Consider the following 11283-nt stretch of genomic DNA (forward strand, 5'->3'; position numbering starts at 1 on the left):
GCCAGAGTGCGCTTCACTTTCACCGGATCTACCTTCTCCTCCGGAGGTGGATGTCTCTTTGCTCTCAACCCGTGAAACCAGTCATCCACTTCGGTTCACGCGATCTCGGCGTTCTCCTCCGGGGTCCTCTCATATGGTAACTTCTCTGGAGTCTTCAGAGAAGGACCGAATCTGTATGTCCTCCCGCCTCTGGTTGTACTGCTAGACGCCGACCGAGCAGACGGAGCAGTTGTCTTCTTTACTTGCTTACGAGGCGGAGGAGAAGGACTACGACACGCCGAAGCAGCTGGAGCGGCAGCGGGTCTCTTCCGTCCTTGCTGACGAGGCGGAGAAGGAGGAGGCTGACTGCTCGGGCGCGCCGGCGCAGGCGGAGAAGGAGGCGGAGTGCCGCCATGCGCCGGAGAAGGAGTCGGCCGAGGGCCCTGATCGTCACTCGCCGGAGGAGGAAGCGGTGGAGGAGGCGGAGTTCCCTGACTCGCCGGAGGAGGAGGAGGAGGCGGAGGCGTCCAGTTCGGAAGGTTGATGAGCTCCTTCCACCATAGGCATGGAGTCTTCAGAGCAGACCCCAGTCGAGTCTCCCCTTCACCGGTAGGGTGGTCAAGCTGGAGGTCCTCAAATCCCTCCGTTATTTCATCCACCATCACCCTAGCATATCCTTCTGCAATCGGCTGGCAGTGAAAAGTTGCGCCGGGTTCAGTAGGATAAACAGAGCCAACAGCCGCCTTGACCTTCAAATTCATCCATTGCGTCATAAGGTGGCAATTTTGAGACTCCGTGATAGCATCCACGGGATAGCTGGCAGGAGCCGTCAAGGCATGCTCCGGCTGAAGCAGCTCGGTGGAAGCCACGCTGCTTCTGCACTGAGATGGCGGGGTAGCTTCGGGGGAAGCTTCGGCAGTACGTTTGCTGCGATTTGCTTCTCGTTCCTCTATCGCGTCTACCCTTGCTTGCAGCGCCTGCATTTGGGTCTGCTGCACTTTTTTCCTCCTCTCATGGGATTTGTAACCTCTTGCGTCCGAAAACCCAACCTTCCACGGAATGGAGCCTGGCGTGCCTCGTGTCCATCCAGGGTGCTCAGGATTCCCGAGGGCCATTGTGAGCTTGTTGTTCTCTCTGTCTGGAAAGAACTTCCCTTGCTGCGCTGCTTCGATATACTGCTTAAGCTTCCTGACTGGTATGTCCATTTGATCGTTCGTCTAAATGCACTTCCCTGTTACAGGGTCCAAGGTTCCGCCAGCCCCGAAGAACCAAGTCCGGCAACAGTCTGGCCAGCTAATTGTCTCTAGTTCGATCCCTTTAGCAACCAGATCATTCTCAGTCTTGGCCCACTAAGGCCGGGCTACGAGGTAGCCACCTGACACCGTGCGATGGTGAAGCATCTTCTTCGCAGCATTTTGCTTGTTTGTCGCTGACATCTTCTTACTCTTTTCCGATGTCTTGTGGGCCATAAATGCGGGCCAGTGATCTCTGATATTCTCATATCTGCCCTTGAATTCTAGTGTCTCATTATTTTCGACAAACTTATTCAGCTCTTTCTTCCACCTCCTGAATAGTTCTGCCATCCTCTTAAGAGCAAAAGACTTGATTAATTGCTCTTTAACTGGGTTCTCTGGATTATCCTCTGGCGGTAGGGTGAAATTTGACTTCAGCTCAGTCCAAAGATCATTTTTCTGCATATCATTGACATAAGACACCTCAGGGTCTTCTGTAGCCGACTTAAACCATTGCTGGATGCTTATCGGGATCTTGTCCCTAACCAGAACCCCGCACTGAGCAACAAATGCGCTCTTTGTCCGGAGGGGTTCAATCGTTTGGCCGTCGGGCGCGGTTGCTATGATCTCAAACTTTTCATCCGAGCTCAACTTTTTCTTCGGGCCTCGTCTCTTTACCGAAGTTGTGCTCGATCCGGAGGACTAGAAAAAAGAACAAAGACTTAATTATTATGTGTACATACCAAAACAATGAATGCATCAATCATCTAGTCAGCACAGGCTTAACTAATATATATACCTGGCCGGACTCGGTTCGGTCACCGGAGCCGTCATCACGGTCTCCTTCTTGCACCGGCATTGGGTCACCGGAGCCGTCCTCATGTTCTTCTTCTTGCACCGGCATTAGGTCACCGTAGCCAGCTTGTTCACCCTCTCCTTCCAGACCATCGGTGTCGTTGAGAAACAACGAGACGGCATCACTTCCTTATGCGATTATGTCCCTCAACAACGCTTCTTTTGCTTCGTCTCGGGCGGTGTCCATAGTTTCTACAAATATTTACAACATGGCAATTATTATTCAAACATGACAGATGGATATATTAGTGCCAAACGTAGAACTAGCTACCTAATCATAGTAAGCTATCGGGAGGGGGTATATATCGACAACGACGACACTACATCTATGTCCCTCAACGACCCTCGTTCCCGAGAAAAAAAAGAGGAAGAAGAAGAAAAAAAAGATTCAACAAAACCATGTCTTCATCATTAGGCGAAAGTAACATGTGCATGATGGTACGAAGCTCTTCAAAGTTGTTCTGGAACGGAGTCCCGGATAGGATAATTCGCTTTTTGGTACAAAGTTCAGCAAGAGCCTTCCGAATATCGCTATTTGGAAGGCCTTTGCTGAATTCGTACCAAAAGGCGGATTATCCTATCTGGGACTCCATTCCAGAACAACTTTGCAGAACTTCGTACCAACATGCCCTGGTTACTTCCCGCTAATGATGAAGGCATGGATTTCTTCAATACTTTGACACTAGGAAACCTCTCTCGACCCCTCGGCGACCCTCGACCCCTCGAACCCTCGACGACCCTGGAACCCTCGACCCCTATACGACCCTGGAACCCTCGACCCTATAGAACCCTCGAACCCTCGACCCTGAAACCCTTGACCCCTCGAACCCTCGACCCTGAAATCCTAGAGGAGAAGATCGAAGAAAAAAAGAAGAAAAAAAAGAGGAGAAGAAGAAAGGAATAGTGGAGAAGAAGAAAAAATAGAATATATGCTATTTTCTCTTCTTCTCCACTATTCCTTTCTTCTTCTCCTCTTCTTTTTCTTCTTTTTTCTTCTTCTTATTTATTTCTCCTCTTCTTCCTCTCGTCTTCTTCTTCCTATTTAGTTCTCTCGACCCCTCGTCCCTCTCTCGACCCCTCAACGACCCTCGTCCCTGATAACATTTTTTTCTCCCCTCGACACCTCTCGACCTCTCGTCCCACTCTCGACCCCTCATCATCATCTATCACCCCCCTCATTTTCTTTAGCATATATCCATGAAGAAAAAAGAAGTCTTCCTCTTCTTATTTTCCTTTTTCCACTCCTTCCTTTTCTTCTTCTTCTTCTTCCTTCTTCCTTCTTCCTCTTTTCTTCCTTTTCCTTATTTTACTTTTTCCTCTACACTAACCTAAAATCGATATCTACTAATTAACAACCTAAATAAAAAAATGAATACATATATGAAAAAAACATCATATGAAAAAAACATCTAGCATTTCATCAAACACCTTCTATATGGACAAAAAAATTCAGAAATTCCAAAAAATTCAGAAAAGTGGACAGCGCGTTGCTGCTGCTCTACTTCTCCTCTCCTCTACTTCTCCTCTCCTTCTGCTCTTCAATGCATCGGGGCCGGCGGCGACCATGGAGCAGGGGCATAGCAAGGGGCACTCGGGCGCAAGAGTGGCACTCGAGAGGGGGGCTCACTTTGAGGGGGGCGGCGACGGCGGGAGTCTGGCGACAAGGACGGTGGGCTCGGGGCGGCACGCAGTGACGGGGACAGCAGCCTCGGGGCGGCACGCGGTGACGGGGACAAGGAGGCGGGCTCGGGGAGGCACGCGGCGACGGGGACGAGGGCGGCGGGCTCAGGGATGCCGGCGACGAGGATGGCGCAGGCTCAGGGAGGTGACGACGTGGTCAGGAGGGCTCGGCGGCGACGAGGACGAGGAGCAGCCTGGCGGCGTCGTCGGAGGAGAGGACGAGGAGATCAATCGAACTGAATCAAGAATTTCACAAGTGTTGGCTTATATAGCCAGAGCACCAGTCCCGGTTCGTGAAACCAACCGGGACTAATGCCCCTCTTTAGTCCCGGTTGGTGACACCAACCGGGACCAAAGACCAATTTTCAGCAGCCCAAAGGGCGGGAAGCGGCGGCCTTTGCTCCCGGTTGTTGGCTCCAACCGGGACTAAAGGGGGGCATTGGTACCGGTTGGTGCCACGAACCGGTACCAAAGGTGGGCATTGGTCCTGGTTCGGGCCACCAACCAGGACCAATGGCCTTGCACAGCGGCGTGGTGGTGGGAGTTTAGTCCCACCTCGCTAGTTGACAGCGCCCAACACCTGTTTATAAGCTCTGCTGCCTCCTCCCTCTTGAACTCCTCTGAACTGCAGGCCTATGGGCCTAATCTGACACTGCATTGCCTGTGGGCCTATTGGGCCTTCTGCGGGCCTGAATCCTGGCCCATGTTGGGTTTCTAGTCGTATTCAGGCCGTGGTGGCCCAATAGGTGGCAATTTTTTTTATATTTTTCCAGTTTTTTGTTTTGTTTTTTGCATTATTTATTTCCTTTTGTTTTTTGCTTTATTTTTTAATTCTTTTTGCTTTTACGTTAGAAAAATTATAAACTTTCTGTTAGTGCCATTACTTTTCAAATTTGAATAGTTAAAATTTGAATTCTTTGAAATTTGTGCGAATCACAAGTTTGTGATTAACTTTACTATAAAAATATTTTTTTTCCAGTTTTTTGTTTTGTTTTTTGCATTATTTATTTTCTTTTGTTTTTTGCTTTATTTTTTAATTCTTTTTGCTTTTAGTTATAGAAAAAATTATAAACTTTGTGTTATTGCCATTAGTTTTAAAATTTGAAAACACTTTTTGTTTTTTGTTTTCTTTGTTGCTTTATTTATTTTATTTTGTTTCTACTTACAACAAAATACTTATTGTTGTTATTTTTATTTTTTCCAATTTTTTGTTTTGTTTTCTGCATTATTTATTTTCTTTTGTTTTTTTTTTATTTTTTAATTCCTTTTGCTTTTAGTTTTAGAAAAATTATAAACTATCTGTTAGTGCCATTTTTTCAAATTTGAAAACACTTTTTTTTGTTTTTTGTTTTCTTTGTTTCTTTATTTATTTTATTTTGTTTCTACTTACAACAAAATACTTATTGTTGCTATTTTTATTTTTTTCCAGTTTTTTTGTTTTGTTTTCTGCATTATTTATTTCCTTTTGTTTTTGCTTTATTTTTTAATTCTTTTTGATTTTAGGTCAGCAAAATTATAAACTTTCTGTTAGTGCCATTAGTTTTAGAAAAATTATAAACTTCCTGTTAGTGCCATTAGTTTTCAAATTTGAATAGTTAAAATTTGAATTCTTTGAAAATTGTTTGAATCACAAGTTTTTGATTAACTTACTAAAAATGAGAATAGATGAAAGTTGAAAGTTTCTGTTAGTGCCATTAGTTTTAGAAAGTTGAAAGTTGAAAGTTAAAAGTTGGCATGGGCCAGGGACTAATTGTCATGGTATTATGAGGGCCGAACCATAAGACATGAAAGCATTTCAAATGTACTCTGAAAAAGTTGATAGTTGGGATGGTATCATAATTTCACCCACATAGCATGTGCATGTATAAAACGGACAATGGTAGCATGTTCGTGTGTTGCAAAGTTGCGGGAGAAAGTCTTCACTTTTTCTTCGCTTGTGTCATTTGCTTATTGCGCCGTAACCATGGATAATCTTCACTGTTTATCAGGATGCTTGGGTCAGCCTTGACATTGAAAGGAGGAATTTCATGAAACTTTTCATAATCTTCAGACATGTCTGTCTTGCCGTCCACTCCCAGGATGTCCCTTTTTCCTGAAAGAACTATGTGGTGCTTTGGCTCATCGTATGATGTATTCGCTTCCTTATCTTTTTTTCTCGGTTTGGTAGACATGTCCTTCACATAGATAACCTGTGCCACATCATTGGCTAGGACGAACGGTTCGTCAGTGTACCCAAGATTTTTCAGATCCACTATTGTCATTCCGTACTGTGGGTCTACCTGTACCCCGCCGCCTAACAGATTGACCCATTTGCACTTAAACAAAGGGACCTTAAAATTAGGTCCGTAGTCAAGTTCCCATATGTCCACTATGTAACCATAATATGTATCCTTTCCGCTCTCGGTTGCTGCATCAAAGCGGACACCGTTGTTTTGGTTGGTGCTCTTTTGATCTTGGGCGATCGTGTAAAATGTATTCCCATTTATCTCGTATCCTTTGTAAGTCAATACAGTCAAAGATGGTCTCGTGGACAACAAGTACAACTCATCACAAACAGTGTTGTCACCTCTGAGACGTGTTTCCAACCAACTGCTGAAAGTCCTGATGTGTTCACATGTAATCCAGTCGTCGCACTGCTCCGGGTGTTTGGAGCGCAGACTGTTCTTGTGTTCATTGACATACGGGGTCACCAAGGTAGAGTTCTGTAGAACTGTGTAGTGTGCTTGAGACCAAGAATATCCGTCCCTGCATATTATTGAGTCTCTTCCAAGAGTGCCTTTTCCAGTCAGTCTCCCCTCATACCGCGATTTAGGGAGACCTATCTTGTTAAGGCCAGGAATGAAGTCAACACAAAACACGATAACATCCTCTGTTTTATGGCCCATGGAGATGCTTCCTTCTGGCCTAGCGCGATAACGGACATATTTCTTTAGGACTCCCATGAACCTCTCAAAGGGGAACATATTGTGTAGAAATACGGGCCCCAGGACAATCTCGTCGACTAGATGAACTTGGACGTGCGTCAAGATATTGAAGAAGGATGGTGGGAACACCAGCTCGAAACTGACAAGACATTGCGCCACATCACTCCTTAGCCTTGGTACGATTTCTGAATCGATCACCTTCTGAGAGATTGCATTGAGGAATGCACATAGCTTCACAATGGCTAATCGGACGTTTTCCGGTAGAAGCCCCCTCAATGCGACCGGAAGCAGTTGCGTCATAATCACGTGGCAGTCATGAGACTTTAGGTTCTGAAACTTTTTCTCTGGCATATTTATTATTCCCTTTATATTCGACGAGAAACCAGTCGTGACCTTCATACTGAGCAGGCATTCAAAGAAGATTTCTTTCTCTTCTTTCGTAAGACCGTAGCTGGCAGGACCTTTATACTGCTTCGGAGGCATGCCGTCTTTTTCGTGCAAACATTGCAGGTCCTCCCGTGCCTCAGGTGTATCTTTTTTCTTCCCATACACGCCCAAGAAGCCTAGCAGGTTCACGCAAAGGTTCTTCGTCACATGCATCACGTCGATTGAGGAGCGGACCTCTAGGTCTTTCCAGTAGGGTAGGTCCCAAAATATAGATTTTTTCTTCCACATGGGTGCATGTCCCTCAGTGTCATTCGGAACAACTAGTCCACCGGGACCCTTTCCAAAGATTACGTAGTGTAAATCATTGACCATAGCAAGCACGTGATCACCGGTGCGCATGGCGGGCTTCTTCCGGTGATCTACCTCGCCTTTGAAATGCTTGCCTTTCTTTCGACATTGATGGTTGGTCGGAAGAAATCGACGATGGCCCAGGTACACATTCTTCCTGCATTTGTCCAGGTATACACTTTTAGTGTCATCTAAACAGTGCGTGCATGCGTGGTATCCTTTGTTTGTCTGTTATGAAAGGTTACTGAGAGCGGGCCAATCGTCGATGGTCACGAACAGCAACGCCTTAAGGTTAAATTCCTCCTGTCTGTGCTCATCCCACGTGCGTACAGCGTTTTCATTCCACAGCTGTAAAAGTTCTTCAACTAATGGCCTTAGGTACACATCAATTTTGTTGCCGGGTTGCTTAGGGCCTTGGATGAGAACTGGCATCATAATGAACTTCCGCTTCATGCACATCCAAGGAGGAAGGTTATACATACATAGATTCACGGGCCAGGTGCTGTGATTGCTGCTCTGCTCCCCGAAAGGATTAATGCCATCCGCGCTTAAAGCAAACCATACATTCCTTGGGTCCTTTGCAAACTCATCCCAGTACTTTCTCTCGATTTTTCTCCACTGCGACCCGTCAGCGGGTGCTCTCAACTTCCCATCTTTCTTTCGGTTCTCACTGTGCCATCGCATCAACTTGGCATGCTCTTCGTTTTTGAACAGACGTTTCAACCGTGGTATTATAGGAGCATACCACATCACCTTCGCAGGAACCCTCTTCCTGGGGGGCTCGCCGTCAACATCACCAGGGTCATCTCGTCTGATCTTATACCGCAATGCACCGCATACTGGGCATGCGTTCAGATCCTTGTATGCACCACGGTAGAGGATGCAGTCATTAGGGCATGCATGTATCTTCTCCACCTCCAATCCTAGAGGGCATACGACCTTCTTTGCTGCGTATGTACTGTCGGGAAATTCGTTATCCTTTGGAAGCTTCTTCTTCAATATTTTCAGTAACTTCTCAAATCCTTTGTCAGCCACAGCATTCTCTGCCTTCCACTACAGCAGTTCCAGTACGGTACCGAGCTTTGTGTTGCCATCTTCGCAATTGGGGTATAACCCTTTTTTGTGATCCTCTAACATGCGATCGAACTTCAGCTTCTCCTTTTGACTAATGCATTGCGTCCTTGCATCGACAATGACCCGGCGGAGATCATCATCATCGGGCACATCGTCTGGTTCCTCTTGATCTTCAGCAGCTTCACCCGTTGCAGCATCATTGGGCACATCGTCTGGTTCCTCTTGATCTTCACCAGCTCCCCCCGTTGGAGCATCACCGTATTCAGGGGGCACATAGTTGTCATTGTAGTCTTCTTCTTCGCCGTCTTCCATCATAACCCCTATTTTTCCGTGCCTCGTCCAAACATTATAGTGTGGCATGAAACCCTTGTAAAGCAGGTGGGAGTGAAGGATTTTCCGGTTAGAGTAAGACCTCGTATTCCCACATTCAGTGCATGGACAACACATAAAACCATTCTGCTTGTTTGCCTCAGCCGCATCGAGAAACTCATGCACGCCCTTAATGTACTCGCGGGTGTGTCTGTCACCGTACATCCATTGCCGGTTCATCTGCGTGCACTATATATAATTAAGTGTCCAAATTAATAGAAGTTCATCATCACATTAAAACCAAAGTGCATACATAGTTCTCATCTAACAACATATAGCTCTCCAAAGCATCTAATTAATTAAACCATACATTGAAACTATGTAAAACATTTCAATGCGAAAACAAATGCGATCATAATCGCAACCAAGGTAACAATTGATCCAACGGCATAATGATACCAAGCCTCGGTATGAATGTCATATTTTCTAATCTTTCTAATCTTCAAGCGCATTGCATCCATCTTGATCTTGTGATCATCGACGACATCCGCAACATGCAACTCCAATATCATCTTCTCCTCCTCAATTTTTTTTATTTTTTCCTTCAACAAATTGTTTTCTTCTTCAACTAAATTTAATCTCTCGACAATAGGGTAGGTTGGCATTTTCGATTCACATACATCCTAGATAAATAAAATCTATGTCACGTTGGTCGGCATAATTTTCATAAACAATAAATGAACCAATAGTTATAAAGATAATATACATACCACATCCGAATCATAGATAGGACGAGGGCCGACGGGGGCGGATACCAAAACCATCGCACTATATAAGATGCAATAATAAATGTAAGAAAATGATATAGGTATCTATCTAAACATACAAGTAAGAATATTTTTCCTTTCAGAAAGAAGATAAGAACAAGAGGCTCACCACGATGGTGTCGGTGATGAGATCGGCGCGGGTGATCGACGGCGGTGAAGACGGGGACGGGGCGTGACGGACCGCTAAATCTAGACAAATCTCAAGGAAAATGGAGCTTGGAGGTCGAGCTTCGAGAGGTGAAAGCTTAAGTAGTGTGGCTCGGGCATTCCATCGAACACCTCATGTGCATAGGAGGTGAGCTAGAGCACCACAAAGCCCTCTCCCCCTCGGCCAGAAAAAACAGAGCACTGTGCTCTGCTCTTGCGCGAGGGGGTATATATAGGCACCTCATTGGTCCCGGTTGGTGACATGAGCCGGGACTAAAGGGGAGCCTTTGGTCCCGGTTCAAGCCACCAACCGGGACCAATGGTTGTGGGCCAGGAGCGAGGCCCATTGGTCCCGATTCATCCCACCAACCGGGACCAAAAGGTCAAGATGAACTGGAACCAATGGCCCACGTGGCCCGGCCGGCCCCCTGGGCTCACGAACCGGGACCAATGCCCACATTGGTCCCGGTTCTAGACTGAACCGGGACTAATGAGCTTACCCGGCCTGAACCAAAGCCTTGTTTTCTACTAGTGTATTGTGGTGCAATCCTACATATAGCAGTCAAGCCGGGAATTTTAATGGTACAACACACACCTGACCTTGATTGCCAAGCATCGCCAGTGTTGGCTTGGTACCAAGACATGTGGAGTTGACTGGAAATTGACCGGCGAGTGGCCCCCAATCACTAGAAGGCCACGGTGAGGAATCCTGGCAACAAAACGAATGGAGGCGAGATTTCCCGGTTTTTCCTCTGGTCGGGGCCCCCAATCACTAGAAGGCCATGTCGTATACCCTCATCGATGGGCCTGAGTGTAGCGTACGTCTACTTTCTTGTGTACTACCATCCTGCCCAGAATCAATGCTACCAGATTCCAAAATGTCTAAGTAGCATGGCCACTAGTCGAGCGAAAAACCAGGCTGCTCATGCCCTAGATGAACGTCAGCCACTTGGTGTGTGTCTAGTTTTGAATGTATCACCGAGGCCTACTAATGCTAGAGTGTTTTCCATTTACAAGGCCCTAAAGGCATGGTGTTTGCGTGACTTCATCTCCTTACCCCTATTGCTACTCTGTATTGCGCAACGTAAAGCTACCTTTTATTTTAGTACTCTCTATGGTGAGGTTGAGCTTCATAGGGAGGCCAACTTGCCAACTTTTGTAGCATTATTGCTACGATCCATGAATCCATGTGCGCCTAGCTAGCTGCGCCATGCAGAACTTATTAAGAATGTGAAAGAGGTGTGCGTATGTGCCCATCTACTGCTAGCCTCTTGAATGACTGCATCTGAATCCATGTGTGAAGTGTACATCGTTTTGAATTTCAGTTTCAAAAATATTTCAGCCCTAGCCGAAATCAGTGAATTTTGGTTATTTCGGCCTACTATTAAGCACCGAAGTTTCCACATGTGTTTAATTGAAATCAAACCAAATATTTAAATAGGTATTTGAGTCTGTGTGTACTAAAGTGATGGCTGAAATACTTTGACCAAAACTGCAGTATCTACCAAAGTGACTACTTTT

This window comes from Triticum urartu, chromosome 6, assembly GCF_003073215.2.
Source record: "Triticum urartu cultivar G1812 chromosome 6, Tu2.1, whole genome shotgun sequence".
In the NCBI taxonomy this organism is placed as follows: Eukaryota; Viridiplantae; Streptophyta; class Magnoliopsida; order Poales; family Poaceae; genus Triticum; species Triticum urartu.